This window comes from Lynx rufus, unplaced genomic scaffold (genome assembly GCF_022079265.1).
Source record: "Lynx rufus isolate CCGP_SWC_20201006 ecotype Redwood Valley unplaced genomic scaffold, mLynRuf1.p SCAF_8, whole genome shotgun sequence".
Classification (NCBI taxonomy): Eukaryota; Metazoa; Chordata; class Mammalia; order Carnivora; family Felidae; genus Lynx; species Lynx rufus.
The window spans coordinates 50,968,300-50,986,800 of NW_025814896.1; the positions used below are offsets into that span (position 1 = coordinate 50,968,300).

Below are 18,501 nucleotides of genomic sequence, written 5' to 3' on the forward strand. Positions count from 1 at the left end.
AAGAGGCCGTGCCATCAGGGTGTCCAGAAAATTTTCCCTCTGTAGCCAGCACTGAGCCTTTATTATCTGGACCCTTCTTACATCCTTTATTCGCCACTTTCTCAGGTAATACTTGAACAAAAGTTATTTTACAACAGGATCTGTTCTTAAAGGGGCTTGGTGGGCAAAGTCATGCTGTCATGTTTGCTGTGGACTAAAACTTAATTTGTGAGAGAAATTCCTGCACAGATTCAGAGTCAGGGAAACAAATGTATAACTATGAAAGAAATATACAGCTGCCAGGAGCACCAGCCCAATATGATGGGACACACAGGATGTGCATGGCCAACATATACAAAATCTTTAGATGAATGGGGAAAAAAGTTTACAATTATGTACATACTTGCGTTTATTTTAATGCTTAATTTTTCATCTAACGTGAAAGTATGTTAAAATGTAGAAAAGGTAAAGAGGTGTGTAAAACTCCATTATTTTAACATTCAGTGTTTTCAGTTTTGCAAAATCAGAATTTATTATAATTCTACTTTTCTGCTATAAATTAAGCAAAGGTCTATATACTTAAAATATACTTCTGTGCTTGTTTTCAAATGAGAATATTGTGTTTTTTGATATTTTATCCTAACAGTGACATTGTGAAATGTTTTTAATTTTTTTTTTTTTTTCAACGTTTATTTATTTTTGGGACAGAGAGAGACAGAGCATGAACGGGGGAGGGGCAGAGAGAGAAGGAGACACAGAATCGGAAACAGGCTCCAGGCTCTGAGCCATCAGCCCAGAGCCCGACGCGGGGCTCGAACTCACAGACCGCGAGATCGTGACCTGGCTGAAGTCGGACGCTTAACCGACTGCGCCACCCAGGCGCCCCGTGAAATGTTTTTAAACACTAGTTCACTGGAAAATCTTTTTCAGGACTGTAATGTGAAAAACATTGTTAAAAATGATAATAAATCCAGGTGACACCAAATTTTGTGTAAGAATGTAATAAGAAAATCTCATGTATCAGTTCTAGAATATTCGATACAATGGCAATTTTTAAAATACCAACCATTGCATGCTGCTTAAAACCATTTGAGATGAAACATTTTTAAACTTAAAACTTCAGAATAGTAAAGAGCCCATGAAATGGTTGCTTTTTAAAATTAGATGTATTCATTGCAAACAAATTATATCCTATTAAAAATGTAAAATCTGAAGGCAGTTAGTTTGGTATTAAATTTTTATTCAAAAGCTGAAATTAGGGTATGTATATTATATCTGATATAAGTCATTTTCCCATAAGAGTTGATATTTTTAGCCATAGATTATCCACTGTCCCTTGCTTTAATTTTCCTGTTTATTTTCTTTTTTTAAAATTTTTTTTAACGTTTATTTATTTTTGAGACAGAGAGAGACAGAGCATGAACGGGGGAGGGGCAGAGAGAGAGGGAGACACAGAATCGGAAGCAGGTTCCAGTCTCTGAGCCATCAGCCCAGAGCCCAACGCGGGGCTCGAACTCACGGTCCGTGAGATCGTGACCTGAGCTGAAGTCGGACGCTCAACCGACTGAGCCACCCAGGTGCCCCTTTCCTGCTTATTTTCTAAATCAGGAAGTATATTCCTATGATATGTGGAGGCATTGTTTTTCTCACATGTTTCAAAGTTACTTTTTTACTTTGTAAGCATGGGTTGAGGCTTTTTAATAAACAAGCATCTTTGCATATCATGATGAGTTTTCATTGGAGAGCTTTCTTAACCATTTCCACTTGAGCCTAACATCATACCATTAAAAAAAAAACACAAAAAAATTTAATCTATATATGCTAAGATGCATCTGACTACAGCATAGTGTATTTCATAATTTGACTTTACATTATAAAATATAATACATTTTATTTTATATTACCATACACTAATACATTATATATCTGTACATATATATCTGTTTGCTAGTTGACATGAATTTGCATTGGGTGGTGGCTGATTGCATTTGATCTTGTCGCCAACTGGATATTCATATGTGTGTCTAAAGTACTTTTTAGAACAGACGTCTACTCATGGAGTTCACAAAGCCTGTTATCTACGGTAGGATATTTAAAGGACATCTTACTTTATTTCACGGGAGCAGAAATTTTGTCTAAGATTATGAGCTGATCAAGGCACAGATTTGGCACTACCATATTCAATGGAGGACTAATGGCTTCTCTCTCCTTGTACAACTGCCATCAATGCTTCTGTATAATTACTGTGAACTTAAGTGTTTTTATGTCAACATTATCTGTATCCCATTTACTAATAGTTATCTAAGCTACAATATATACATTTTTTTTCTTTCATTTCATTACAATCAGTAAATCTTTGTGGTGATGGCAGTGTTTTTAACATGAACATTGTCATCTGACATCTTTGTTCATAATGGGCTACTTGTACAGTCAAAAGTTATGAAAAAGTATGATTTTCATATTCTCAAATGTATATCAGCTTTATGCACTTTTCTTTGAATCATTCCACATGTCTCTTGTGTTCTATTAAACTCATAGAAAGAGATCACTTTTTATCTTTCCCAACAGGGGCAAGACCAAGTAAAATGCCACAAAAAAGAACATGACTGGCTTGTTTATGAAAGGATAAATATTATATGGCCTGTTAGAATTGATAAGAAAAGATGATTAATAAATGCAACACAGGCACAAAAGAAAGATAATTATATGAGGTGACAGAGGTGTTAGCCAATCTTATTGTGGTAGTCATCTCAAAACATATACATGTATCAAATCATCATGTTGTAAAACTTATATTTCCCAATGATATATGCCAATTATATCTCAGTAAAACTGGGAAGAAAAGGATTTCAGGATTGCAACAGCACAGTATGCAAATAAGCACAAACTTTTCTAAGCAAAAACCATTGTGAGACAACACTAGTGTTACACCCAGGAAGCCGTGAAGCGGGCCCTGGTTCTATCTGCAAATACGTCCCAAACATCTGACCACTTGTCACCATCTCCACTGCTAACAAACAGCCTAATTTCCCCTCTAGGTTACTACGCCAGTCTCTTAAGTAACCTCTTGCGTCTGCCTTTGCCTTTCCAGTTGATTGGTAGCATAGAAATCAGATTAATTCTGATGATAGACCTCCTCTTCTGAAAATCCTCCAATGATTTTCCTTTCACTCCAAGAAAAGTCAAAGTCCTTGCCATGGCTGACAAATCTGTTTACACTCCAAGTGCTATCTCCTTGCTCACTTAGCTTCACCCACACAGCATTCCAATGGACAATTAACAAGCCACACATGTGGCTTCTTTTTTAGAGAAACGACTCAGACAACGGGCCACTTTCCTCTTAGTCCCCCAAAGGAGGAGGGAACAATCATCAATGACAAGGGCAGCTGTGGAAACAACACCCAGAGTCGGCTTCACAGTCAGGAAGGGACACTATTTCTCCTCCTCATGCTTTCAGGGACTCCACACTTAGAGAAATTTCTCTAGTGACAAACTTTAGAAACAATCCCTGAAAGTACAGTCTTCACATTTCCAATCATTGAAAAATCCATGGTCCTACCAACACGTCCCAGTTCTATCTAAAATTCCCTCCAATGTGATGTCCTTAAATATAAAAAAGATTAGGGGCACCTGGGTGGCTCGTCGGTTAGACATCCGACTTCAGCTCAGGTCGTGATCTCACAGTTTGTGAGTTTGAGCCCCGCGTCGGGCTCTGTGCTGACAACTCAGAGCCTGGAGCCTGCTTCAGATTCTGTGTCTCCGTCTCTCTCTGTGCCTTCCCTGCTTGTGCTCTCTCTCTCTCTCTCTCATTCTCTCTCAAAAATAAATAAATATTTTTAAAAAATTTTTTAAATAAAATAAAAAAATTAGCAACAAGGGAAAAGAATGAAGATATAACACAAACCCAAGAATTCAGCAACTTTGTAATTCGTTACTGGATTATCAAAGGTTGAATTTTTTTTTTTTTTTTTAGTTTAATAATAAGAGAAACAAACTTCTTATCCCAGAAATTAGTTACACTACAGGTCTGTGGTTTGGAATGTTAAATTATCTATTTAAAACAGAAAGTCAATTTATATTTCTCAGAAACAATTATGACTTAATTGCTGTTATCAACCTAATAGATTACTAGGTGATTTCCACAAACTGGTTATACACTCAAATTTCATGTGTGATGAAAGAACAATTGTATCAGTATTCTGCAAATATGAAAAGGAAATTAGCTCATTGGCCACAAGGGAAAGGCATACACCTTGAGTGTAAACTCATCTATCTTTTTCTGTCTTTAAGCAGGCAAATTAAAATGGGAAAGAAACAGTTGTGTCTCACAGGAATAATGTGTAATATGTTAATTGCTTTTCAAATACCATAGCATGGCTCAAAAAATATTCTTTGTGTCTGAGAATGTCATGTACTCTCGTGAACTCTGTATTTTAATGTACATCTACTGGCAACAAGTTCAATTACATAGATTCTTTTTATAACACAAGAAAACAGATACCTGAAAAGGGTTAACCCAACCCAGAAGATCATGAATTTCCCTTGGACATAACAATGGCCATGAAGACATGGGACATCTATTGTAGAGAATATGCTATGGCAATAGTCCAGAAAGCTAAGAAGAAATTTTAAGTGGATAAATCATAGCCACTAAGATCAAAACAGTGAGCATACTCATTTCCGTACCCATTCAAGAAACATTTATGTCATGTCTGTGTGCTAACTGCGCAGATGAAAATATGAATGAGACCTGGTTTTTAATCTCCTGGTGCTCACATTTGGAAACATGAAACCAGAGACATAGTAACATATTTAATATTAATATGCACCAAGTATAATACTAACATCAAAGTAATAGTGGTTTCATTGTTTAGAGAATTAACATCAAAAACGAAGCTACTCAAAGATGGATGAATATAAATATATTAGGTTAAAAAGAGAAGGAAGTTCAGACAGAGAAAATACCATGAGTGGCAGAACATAAACGAAATAGCCACTCTACATCTGACAACAAACAATTGTAGCCAGAACATGGAATGGAAGGCAAAGAAAAGTAGGATAGGAAATGAGAGAGGTCGTCAGGTGAATATAATTTGATGCCATGCTAAGAACTTTAAAGTTTATCCTGAAGATGGAATTTTGCTGGTAAATAATGCAAAGCACCTGTTTGCATTTTTGCAAAGGCAGACTGTCAGAGATAATGGAATATAAGGGAAGAAGTTGGGAGGCGGGCAGGACAAGCAGTTAGGAAATTATCTCAATGATCCAGGCAAAATACATGGGCCTGAACTAGCCAGTGGTCATAAAGATGGAGGTGTGAGTCCAAAGCAAGAGTTGTAAAAGGAACTGAATCAGAGGATTTCAAGATAAACTGAGGAGGAGAGTGGAGAAGACTCTCAATTTTCTGGATTGAATGATCACATTAAAAAAAAGATAGTACCTTTAGCTAAAAGAAAAATACAAGAAGAAAATTTAGCATTGATGAGAGATAAAAAAAAAAAACAGCTAGATTTATTCTGAGAACTTTTTCAGATGCTTGAAGTCATCCAAATTTACATGTCACATATGCAGCCGGGCATAGGTCTGGAGCTCGGGAGAGGTTGGTACTAGAGAAACACATGTGCGGTACAAGGGATTCCAAGAAAAGAGGCCATTTAGTGGGAACCAGGTGGGGCAAAGGACAGAGCTCTAGGGAAAAGCCTTACTTAGGTGGCAGGAAAGAAGAGAAAACCACGGAGACTGAGGTATAATGGTCAAAGAGGCAAGAAAAAAATGAAGCAAAATGAGGTTATTCATGGAAGTCCAAGGGAACAGGACGTTGAAGAAGAAGTCATCTGTGGAAAGAGATGTTTTAGGATGACAAGGGTTAGCTCTAAAGTTAAACCTACCCAAGTGGCTGGTTCCTAAGGCAGATAGGCTTGATGACTTTAAGCTCTCCAAAATCCGAGATTCCAAGATAAAAGATATATTGATTCTAACCTAACCTTTGACCTTGCTAAAGTACATGGCAAGGTCAAAGATCCATTATTCTATTGTTATAATTATTATGTATCATTTTAAATTATTATCAACAACCTTTCACTATATTAGTGCCTTTTCTCTTTCCTTAAATGTAAGTTCTGACAGTAATTACAACCCTTTGGCCAAACTGACTGACTCACTTTGCCTCATCTGCGATCCAGCAGGTACTGTCATTCCTTCATCCATATTCTTAATTTCCCAAACATTTCTTGAGAGCTTACTAAGTATGAGGCAGTGTTACGCACCAGAATGGAAACTGCTACCACAAAGTAATTTCTTTAATGGGACACAATTCAAAAGGATATGAATTATTAAAACACATGAAAAACTTGGACATCTGCTGCTTCTTTTAACTGTTCATGAAAAACTCCACGTGGAAAGGCATGGGTTGGAGTTGCTTGAAAGACAGGAAAAGTCTTATTTATTACTTTTCAGCCATCTGCTAAGAAAAGGCAGCTGTGTTAGCTTTGTTGGCTGGATAAGGGCTGTTTACCTAAGCGTGTAGTACTAATTGTTAGTTCCTTTTGGTCTCTTCTTTTAGTCTCTCTCAATTTATCAATATTGCTATGTTCTTTCTGCCACTGAGACTCCTCTTGCTTTTCCCTATAGCCTCTCACCCCTCACCCTTGCCAACATCTCAATGGAAAAATTAATGTCTCAGCTCTCCCCACCACTTATCTGTTTTGCACATGGCACCTGTGTAAGGCCTGTACTACATGAATTTAAACTATTAACAATGTGTGTGGTTTTGCCACAGCTATTTATCTGCTAGAGTGTTCTGCTCCAGCCTGGCACCAGTTAAGTGATGAGAAAATTAGCCTTTCCTTCCTGTAATTTACAAGGCTGTGCAAAGCTTAAGTAAGTATAGCACACAGATAGAAAGTTGCATAGGAATTCCAAAGGATCTCTCTACTTTTCCCCAGTCCATTCCTGCACACAGATACCCTCCAGGTACTGATTTTAAATTAATTACTCCTTACATAGGAATATAAACAGTGGTCACTAAAGGATGACTATTTTATCATACATAAAAATTATGCTCAGATAAAATTAATCTATGTGCAATTCATATTTGCATACTTATAAATGCACAATCATAAATAAAACACAATGGACTTCAGAGGACCACAACAAACAAACTGCAGAATTAGTATTATTGGCATCAGTAAAAGAAATAGATGGTAAATCAAAGTTACTTGCCATGATTTGGGAAACTATTTGAAGTGTTTGGGTCTAACACAAGTACACACCAGTTTTATACCTTATTTTTTAGCATAGGTTTCAGCAATAATAAAACTTTAATTCGCGTTTTCAAGTGTGTGGCAATTTGAATGCAGTTCTTTACCTTTGACTATAAATATCTAATATTGTAGAGTCTATTTCAGGAGATTTGTCAATATCTACTGAATTTATAATATAAAGTTTGTTAAAGTAGCAAACCTTGAAACTCAGTATCTAACTTTTAACCAAAGAACTGAATGTAGATCATTTTCCCAAAAGAAATCAATGTTAAAAAACTTTTAATGCAAAAATTTAATAAAAACTGTATCTCACTAGCACCTGGGTTAACTAACGTTTTAGTGTTTGCCTCAACCAGTCTACAAAATGTTTTTGTAGATGATGCCATTAATTCTAACAACCAACCTAGGTAACCATTTTACCTATGGAGACACGAAGGCTTAGAGACCTGCTCAAGCACCAGGAAAGGCAGAGAGGTAACCAAGTTAGTCCCATTTGAAACACAAAACTAATGGCTTCCTCTGCTTCCCGACCCACGAACAACAGCTGATCTACCTGTATTGTGTGGGGACACCGGAAAGACTTTTAAATTTTCTTGTCAGACAGAGCAGAAGAGAAACATGGACACTTCTGGTTTTTAGGAAGAAGTTAGTAGCAATGTGAGAAAATGGGCTGAAGAAGGTTGGAAGGATGGAAAGAAAACCACTTGCTAGGCCACTGTCGAGATATGACAGGAAGATCTGGCAGAATCCAGTACTCCAAAATATTTATTAACTACTAATCATGGGTGAAAGATGATTAAGGGAGGAGACTGCAATAGAATTTGCTCCTCAAGGATTTCCCAGCCCTGTCTTGCAAGTAAGACTTGTATTTATGACCCTCATAAAATGTGATAAAGGCTAACGAAGGGGGGACAGATGAGGTGCTTTGGAAATTTACTTAGGAAATTTCAGTGTCAAAAGGAACTTTATTTCTCAAATATTAGAGCTTCTGTAAAATACAACAAGAAATTACCCCCAGTGATTTCCTCCCAATAATATCTTGCAAAGGCAGAAGGTCCACCTATGAGGGATGCTAGGTACAGACTTTCTATCTTATGGTAAGTTAACCACATGACCTCCAGTGTCTTTACCAACTCAAGTTTTATGGAGCTCCCAAGAACAAAAAAGCCTTTGCGATGAATTAGCTTCAGAAATGAATAGATTCTGCAGGTTTCGCTCCCTCTTACTCCTCAAGAATACTTAGTGCCTTATTAAAATGTCCTAAGTTTTCTTTGTTCACACCATCTAATTGAACATCACTTTCCCCCCCACCTTTTAAATGTTTCTTAAACTTTATAAAATGCTTAAAAACAAGTATGCAATATTATACCATGATCAACCAGGAACAAACTTGACTCAGGCCAGTCAAACTTAGGTAGCTGATTGCTCTAACCTTCTAGTTACAAAGACCCAAGTTTAAAAAAAAAATTTAATATTTATTTTTGAGAGACAGAGAGAGAAGACAGAGCACAAGCGGGGGAGGGGCAGAAAGACATGGAGACACAGAATCCAAAGCAGGCTCCAGGCTCTGAGCCATCAGCACAGAGCCTGACGTGGGGCTTGAACCCGTGGACTGTGAGATCATGACCTGAGCTGAAGTTGACGCTTTAACTGACTGAGCCACCCAGGCACCCCAACACAGTTTTTTTTATGGATGTTACTGTGTAAAGACCATATTGGGGAAGATTGTATCGTACCCACAGCCCTTCATCAAATAACCCTTTGAACCAGGCAAAACTAGCAAGTGAAGACGTGTGCTGGTGTCATCCCTTTTAAAAAATCTGTAATTCTGGGGGCACCTGGGTGGCTCAGTTGGTTAGGCGCCCGACTTCGGCTCAGGTCATGATCTCACAGTCCGTGAGTTCAAGCCCCGCGTCAGGCTCTGTGCTGACAGCTCAGAGCTTGGAGCCTGCTTCAGATTGTGTCTCCCCGTCTCTCTACCCCTCTGTGTTTCATGCTCTATGTCTCTCTGTCTCTCAATAATAAATAAATGTTAAATTTTTAAAAAAAAATCTGTAATTTTTAGTAGATATAATTAGGGAAAGAGTGTCTGTTATGTGTGTAAGCATATATAATAAAGCTGACTTTACCCATTTGACAATTAAGGAGTCTGTGTGCCTGGAGGAGAAAGAGAGAACACACACACACAACACAGTAAATGGGGTAAAACACTAACAACAGGTGAAGCTTGAAGAACATAGAGGTATTATTTTTATATTTGCAGTATATCTGTGAACAGTTTCCAATATTTTCAAGTAAAATATATTTTTTAATTAAGGAATCACTTGTCAAAGTTTGGGAAGAAATATAGGTGAATAAACTCTTAACAGTCATCACAAGCCAAAGAAAAACCATAAACATCTGGTGTGAGTTTATCTATGTTATAATTCATACTCATATATATTCACATAAAACATACATTCAGGTTTATTGGGTATTTTCACTACAATTTTTTTTTCAAATTTACCTACTGCAGGGAAGTGATTTCTTAGGTGCTAGAGTGTTAGTATTAAATTTTTCCTTAACGCTCATTTACTTTGAGAGACAGAGACAAAGCACGAGCAGGGGACAGGTAGAGAGAGAGGGAGACACAGAACCCAAGGCAGGCTCCAGACTCTGAGCTGTCAACACAGAGCCCCACGTGGGACTCAAACTCGCAAAATGTGAGCTCATGACCTGAGCTGAAGTTGAACACTTAACTGACTGAGCCACCCAGGCACCCCTAAAATGTTAGTATTAAGTCTGCCTCTTCCTTGTGTCACTTTCGGCTTATTTCGCTGCTCCAGATTTTAAAAGTGATTCTGGTATGTGAGGCTTGGGAGAGTGTGAAAATAAAACCAGCCTGTATCCACAGACCAAAGGGCTGCCACATTTAGGAGGCTAGTAACAGATCAAGCACGTTACCTTTTTCACCCTAGGAGATCTACCTCAGATATCCACAAATGACATCTTTCTTCACATTTGTCAGAGATCTTTGTTTAAAAAAAATGAAAGAAAGAAATTTCTGAGAAAACTTTTCTGGTTGATGATGCTTCTGTGTTTAAATGCTATGCCAAACAGACTATTTTGAGCAAATGGAGGATTTAAAAATCTTCGCATCATTCATTCAAAACAATATATGCAAATATTCTTCAGAGTAATACTTGTTTTCAGGTAAAGAAGATTCTTAACTTATGTGCAAATCTGGTCAGTTTTGCTAGGTTTAGAAAGTATCCTGGGGAGGGGGGGGTCACTGCAATTAGTTCAAACTTCCCAACTAGGAATTCATTTGGTCTTTCAAATAATATGCATAAGCATCTCCTGGAAGAAATGAAGCTGTAAGATGTATTTAGAACAAAATAAAAACAAAAGGAGGAAAGATCACAGCTTTTTTCTTATGCAGAACAAATTGTGTACATTATATACAATATATGATTATGAAAGCTTATTTTTAAATTTCTAAACATACATCAAAAACTGAGAAGGAAAAGTAAAAGAAAATGACACCAAGAAGAGGTGCCTAGGCGGCTCAGTTAAGCCTCCAATTCTTGGTATCTGTTCAGGTTGTGATCTCACGGTCTTGAGATCTAGCCCTGCATCGGGCTCCACTCTGCGTACAGAGCCTGCTTGGGATGCTCTCTCTCCCTCTCTCTCTGCTCCTCCCCCGCTCACACTCTCTCTCAAGATAAATAAACTTAAAAACAATAACACCAAGGTCATTACCAGCTTAGTGGCCCTCAGCAATCAGAATAAGTTTAAGAAGTATGAAGGCTAAGCATGAAGAAGTATGAAGAGGACAGGAAGACACCTCAGACAGATGTACGTGTGTGTCTCATCCTTTCAGAGAATATACTAAAAGCATGGGCCTGGGAGACAAGCATGTCAGCTGCAGAATTGCTTCAAAGAAAAGCTGTAGGAGAGGCAAACTAGTAAGAGAGGGAGAAGGCAGGACCTGTCTGGAAGCCGCACCTGCATAGCAAGCACATTCTTCTGTTTGTTTTTGTTTTTTTTTTTTTTTAGTGTTTGTTTAGTTTTGAGAGAGAACAAGTGAGCAAGCAGTGTGAGTGGGGGTCAGAGAAAGGAAACACAGAATCCAAAGTAGGCTCCAAGCTGTCAGCTGTCTGCACAGAGCCTGATGCAGGGCTCAATCCCATGAATCATAAGCCTGAGTCAGGCGCTCAACCAACTGAGCCACCCAGGCTCCCCACAAGCACATTCTTCTACTTAGATTGCATCATTATTGGGGGGGAGCATTTTTAGGGACTTAATAGAAATTTAGAGGACAGCACTTTGTGTACCATTCTTGGCCAATACCTCTGAAATAGAAAGACATATCCATACTTGGGCTAGAAGGATAATTATTTCTATCATTTTGAACTGAGTGAGTTCTTCGGAAATCACTTTATACACTCCTAAATTGGGTTATTTTACAAATTGGGTTATATGAACTCAACAATAAAAGGAGATTATTACTAATCTTTGATTCTCTGTATCATCCAGGTATTAGAAATTCCCTCTGATTTACGAGTCTATGTTCTATTCCAGGAATATGGATCCATTCTTCTCATCACAACTGAGGGGTTTAATCCTGGAGGTTTTTAAGAGAATATTGGCAATAGAAAAGCTGAGCATTAAGTGTAGGCATTAATAATGTCTTTTCACAGTGTTTTTTTCCTTATCTTTTGTATTAGGCTTTTTAAAACAAGTGTCGTGTCTTGCTAATTAACTGTGGTAGAAAGTTATCACCTGGGTAGAACACGTTAAAAAATAATTATATATTCCTTTGCGTTGTGGTTCTTGGATGAAGGAAGAACACCAATCTTTGCCATCATTTCATCTTCCATTTTTACCCCTTTCTGTCAGCCACTCTTTTCCTTCGTGGTGTACTGGGAGAATCTTAAGAGACCACCAAACCTGAATAACTCTGATATTTAATAGGAAGATAAAGGGGTCTTTCACCACATCAGAAGCAATGAGAATTACCAAATAAACACAAGGGAGAAACCTACATTCTTAGTGCTAGCACTAGACTTACGACTTCACTCTTTACAATTCATCCTTGGAGAGGGGCACATGAGTGGCTTGGTCAGTCAAGGGTCAAGCTGTTGATTTCAGCTCACAGTTGTGAGATCAAGCCCTACCTCAGGCTCTGCTCTGACGGCACGGAACCTGATTGAGATTTGCACTCTCTCTGCTCCTCCTCTCTCACTCTCTCTCACTCTTTCTCACTCTCAAAATAGACAAACATTAAAAATATTATCCTTGGAGAAAGGGAACCCTTTCTGGTGGGTTGTAAATTGGTGGGAATGAAAATTGGTACAACCACTATGAAGACAGTATGGAAGCTCCTCAAAAAATTAAACACAAATACTATATGCTCCAACAATTCTACTACTATTTAGCCAAAGAAAACAAACACTAATTTGAAAAGACGTATGAACCCCTATCTATGTTCACTGTAGCATTATTTACAATAGCCAAGATATGGAAGCAACTGAAATGTCCATCAATAGATGGATAAAGAAGATGTGCTGTGTACATATGCGTGTACACACACACACACACACACAGGAATATTACTTAGCTGTAAAAATAGAATGAGATTCTGTCATTTGCAACAATATGGATGAACATAGAAGGTATTATGCTAAGTGAAATAAGTCAGGCAGAGGAATACAAATACCATATGATTTCAGTTATGTGTGGAACCTAAAAAAACAAAACAAACCAGAAATGGACTGAAGGGTACTGGTGTTTGCCAGAGGGAGGGGGAGGGGGAATGGACAAAATAGGTGAAGGGGATTGAGAGGTACTAAAGCTCAACTTTAAGTCACAAGCTTGAGGAGGAGTACAGCATACGGAGTATAATCAATGGTATGTAAGTGTTGTATGGTGACAGATGGTAGCTAGACTTAGTGTAGTCAGTACTGTATAATGTATAGAACTGTTGAATCAATGTTGCACACTTGAAACTAATATAACATTATATGTCAACTATACTGCAATAAAAAATTTTAAGAAATTAATTCTTAGGCCAGGTGGTAATTTAATCTACACTTTGGCCAGACTTTTCTTGGAGGTCTGGATGTGACCAAGGAAGAACACAACTTTTCAGTTAGGAACTGTTCTCTAAGCATTTTCTAGCCAATAGTTTCCACAGTAACTTTGGATGGAAGACATCTGTCTGTGACTTCTGTAAAGAGAAGGAAAAAAAGACAACTAGCATTTCTAAGTGCCTACCAAGGATGAGGCACCCAAGAGTGTTTATCCCATATAACTATTATCACCATCTTGGTAAGTCAACATTATTACCCCATTTTATAGATGCAGAAACAAAGGCAAGGAGGGAAGAGTTGTATGGTCAGATTTAAACACAAACTTGTTCTGTTTGTCCTACGCCATGCTGTGCCATTGTCCACAAGTATGACCACTGTAATGAGGACGACTAGCATGGGCCCCAGGCATGCCCTCAGTGATGTTAGCCACCTGACAAATTTACTACCACACTTGCATCTCTGGGTAACCGTTCCCCTCCGTTCTTAGCTCAATGAATGTGTGCAGTAAGAACAAAACAGCCCCAGAGAACATTTGGATAAATAAACAATGGAACTCAATAGGTTACAGTAAAGTTTCCAGAAAATACTGTCGGAGAAGTTCAGGATGTATATTAAGGAGTTTGGTTAATAAGAAATCAAAATTAGTGTTTTTAGGGGGGAGGAGCAGGTGTGTGTGTGCATGAGCACGTGTTTACTTCATCGCGGAATCAAACCAAATCCTATAAATGAGTACTGAACATATGCCTACTTGTAACATGGAGAGTGCATAAAAGGGAAAGGTATAATCCTGAAGGGCTAAGACAAGCACTTCTAATGTAAGAAATCACGAAAGAAACTAAGACTAAGGAGGTCAATATTTTAAATAAATCCTATTTTCACCACTAAATAGTTCATTAGATAGAAGCTCATTTGGTTCCCCAATTTTAAAGTAGAACTAATTAGATGATAATCAACATGGTATTTGCCATCACACGTTTAGACAATGTAGAATATGATGATCCATTACATCAATAATCAGTTACATTTAGAACTAATCATTTGAAATAAAGGTGAGCTCATATGCACAGAATCTGCCAATATTCTCAAAGGAAAACATTATTGGGGCACCTGGGTGGCTCAGGCAGTTGGGCGTCCAACTTCAGCTCAGGTCATGATCTCATAGCTTATGAGTTCGAGCCCCGCATCGGGCTCTGTGCTGACAGCCCAGAGTCTGAAGCCTGCTTCAGATTCTGTGTCTCCCTCTCTCTCTGCCCCTCCCCGACTCACACTCTGTCTCTCTCCTTCAAAAATAAATAAACATTAAAAAAAAATTTTTTAAAAAAAGGAAAACATTATTCGGTGAAAAAAAGATTTTCATTTTCTCTTGTGAAAAGAAATAAAAAGATTGAAAATATGATTGTAATTACAGGCAACACGGAGGGTAATAAGGATTTGAAATTTCAAATACAACTTTCAAATATTTCAAATCATATTGTTTTTTTCTCTCAATAATTTTTGTAGCTCCATATTTACTAAGTGAAATATAGAAGAGAAAACTAAATTGTCTTGGGATATTTCCTTGAAATAGCTTTTAAGAAAATAAAAATTTAAATGATACGATCAGAAAATATTCCTGGTTTACAACACCTTAAATTAAAGCTGTTTGCAGACAAGAAGCCATCGGAGGGGTCAGTATCCCACAGTAAGATTTCTTGGACAAAAAAATGAGGATAGTGGATAAACTGGTCCTGGGGAGGCACGTGGTATGACTCAGGAAGCAGAGAATATGTTGTTGGTTGATGTTGGCTGACCTGGTCCCACACACAGCCAGCAGAACGACCCTCAGCTCTACCTCCTGCCTGGAGCTTCTCTTCTTGCAAACTCATCTGCCTCTGTATCCATCTTTACCACTTTCCTAGAGCTAGTTTTCCGAAAAGGATTAATGCAATTCCCATTGCATAATTTTAGTGTGCAGAAGGGTGCCTGAAGCCGACTGAAAGTTCTATGAAGGCAGAGTACACCTTCTCCGTATTTACATTGGGAGTCTTGGCCCATATTTAGGTTGTGCTAGGTTTACAGGCATACAGAAATGCACTGGAGTGTTCCTAATGTTCGATTTGGCCACCAGATGTCAGTACATGATAACGAATGCTGTAATACCACATTAAGCCAGAAAAGCTTAAAAGGCCATTTTCAAGAGTTTAATTTGGCAGAGTAGAAAAGAGCAGACAGATTTAGAGGCAGTACATTGTGATAGTATCTGGAGAAAAGATGAGAATCACTGGACCCTACTAAACCCCAGCTATGTCCTCTCAGATGGGAAAATCCATGTCCCATTTTTTTAAATGTGTCTCTAAAATTTAGTTTTTAAAAAGTAAAATGTAAGCACATACTAATGAAAGCTCAATCACATATAAATAACTTAAACTAATTAGGAAAATCCTAGATGTAGAGCTTAGATTTAAATTATCCAAAACATAGATCTATGTAAATTACTAGGCATTTAATAATCATACTGTTGTGTATATACGTGAATTAAAGAGCCAGGAAAAAAAAAAGCGTAAGAAGGTTTTTTTATGCAAAAAATCAAATATCCCACAAACAACTGAAACTTCCCCAGATTTCATAGTTGGAATTAAAAATGTTTGGTCTTTTTCACTAAAGATTACTGTACAAAACATTAACTTTTGATATATGAAAACGAAAAGTACAATTGTCAAGGCCTGTTCACTCTCCTCCCTCAACATGGTTCAGACCCACCCATTTATCCCATTCCTCCTCCAACAATGGATTTAGGGCACTGGTCACCTTGCTCGCCATAACCACCCTCCTACACTGCAGCTTTGTCCCTTCTGAGTCCATTCTCCACCCTGTAGGCAGAGGTCACTTTAAAAACACAAATTTGACCATGCATTCCCCTGCCTACAGCACCAGCAACTTCCTAATGCCTTCAGGTTGAAGCTCAGCCCTTGGCCTTGCAAGGCCTAAAGAGCACTCCGGGATCTGCCTCCAGCTCACTCAGCCAGGTTTCTTCTCATTCCTGGGTTCCAGAACTGAGTATTTTACTGAATAATGCTGCCACATGAAATGGTGTTCTTTCTGAGAAATACTCATTCACACATCAGCATGTTAATTCCTACTCATGCACTGCCTCCTCCAGGAAATCTATGATTTGATCCTCCCTAATTTTACCCATCCCCCAACACACACTAGTATGTAGGTGCATACTACATAGGTAAGTGTATAGCACATCATTTATGCATCGCAGTAACTATAGCTGTTTACAGAGTATTACTCCTTTATACCTTGTAGTCCTTCCTTCTTACATCTCACTTGGCATACTGTATACTCTTAATCATCTTAGCTATCCTGTAGCTAAATCTTTTTCCAAGGCCTAGAGATACTATCTCCGCAACCCAAGGTCACACATTCTTAAAATTTTACAGAGCTTGGAGTAGTAGCCACACACTGCAATCCAAGTCCTGGGCTCTTCCCAATATCCTGGGCTACTTCCAAAGGCCATTAAATGGGAACCAGTTGATAGGAATATGGCAGAGATTATTGAAGAGTACTAATAAGGGTTCCAGACTGGCTCAGTCAGTAGAGCATACGACTCTTGCTATTAGGGTTGCGAGTTCAAGCCCCATGTTGGGAATAGAGCTTACTTAAAAAAAAAAAAAAAGTACCAATAAAAGCATTAAAGAACAACAGATACAACTCTACAGGTGTTAAGCCTTCAAAAATATTGGCATAAACTCAGACAGAAAGTTGCTGAATTTGCCTTCTTCCTCTTTTTAGTACCTGAATTAGGAACCCAAAATTGCTTTCCAGAAGCTAAATGGTCCTTCTTACTGGCTTTAATTTTTATGCATTTGGCTTGCTTCTTGCTAACTGCTTTAGGACATAAGCTGTATCTTGAATTTTCTTCATCAGTATGTTTACAGTATTTTGTCAGGGATTTCTCCTCTGTTTTCTGTCCTCATGCTAATGTAATACATAGGAAGCTTACCTTTTCCATAACCTAATGTGAGTGTTCCCACATGTCTGCAGTCAGAATGGCTTTACAGAGTATCACAGGAGAAGAGGATACCCAGGGTAAGCCTCTCTGAGAAAGAACTATGTTGATTTCCAGAGCAAAAGGGAGGGTTAGAACTGGGAAGGAGCTCAACAAGATGCTCTGTGAGAATGTACTACTTAAAGGAGGCATTCCTTCTTGCCTCCTTGGAGAGACCATGAGTCAATAAAACCCTTTAAGGATCATTGAGCCAGCCAGAATTCTGGTTCACGGCTCCTTAAGGGATCAGGCTTTCAACAGGAACATCTAAGAATTAATCTCACTATTCAAAAGGTATTAAGAGAGATGTTTAGAGTAGGGTGCCAACTGAAAAACTCTACTTCTTTAGTCTCCTGAAGCATAGGTCTGCATGAGGTCATGCATTTGGGTCTCTTACCTAAGATACCTGTATTAGCACTCCAGCTCTCCACTGGGCCTGTATTCCAACCCTGGGTTCTAAAGCCTGGGCTAGGGTTATTATGCTTGGGTGTCCAGAAACCTCCATGTCCCAAAAATGGGCTTGGGGTCTTGCTATGAAATGAGTTACCATCTAACTCCTGTTTCTTAACCACGTTTTTTTCCAACTAGATCTCCTAGATTGTCCATATATACCTGAGAAGTGCACATAGTTGGAATCACCTTAGGGCAGTGACCACCATAACATGGAGATGCTCCCCAGAAGACAATTCTCCCATCAGTGCAGTTGGTCTATGTGCCCTACCCTTGTCAGATAAAGAGTTTTGCTATCCTCATTGGCCTGTGATGTAGATGCTCCATGATGTCTTATGCTCATTCCAACACTTCTATCCACTGAATACCAGCAGTAAGAGAATTACAATTAGATCCACACAATTATACTTAAAAAGAAAGAAGAGGGAGAAAATGGAAGAAATACCAGAGGGAAGAGGGTATGAAAAAATCAGGTAGAAATAGCAAGGGCAATGTATGTAGAGTTGGTATGTCATGGTGACATTTCACTCAATGTAGTTGAGGTCAGATTGCCCTACTCTTCAAGTAAAAATAAATCTTGCAAATCAGAAATAATACGAAGAAAAGAAAAAGAATATGGTTAATTTTATTAAAATCCACCCCCCCCATTCCAAATTTACAGTAGTTGAGAACTAACAAGTAAAATCACATAGACTTGGGGGTC

At 38.2% G+C, this 18,501-nt stretch overlaps 1 non-coding gene across 1 annotated transcript; it reads right to left on the reverse strand.

The window, feature by feature from the left end:
* Window positions 1-3,294: 3,294 nt before the first annotated feature.
* On the reverse strand, window positions 3,295-3,503 carry LOC124504510 (small nucleolar RNA U3). The gene has a single exon (XR_006960473.1). It is a non-coding gene; the product is annotated as a small nucleolar RNA U3 (small nucleolar RNA).
* Window positions 3,504-18,501: the final 14,998 nt, after the last annotated feature.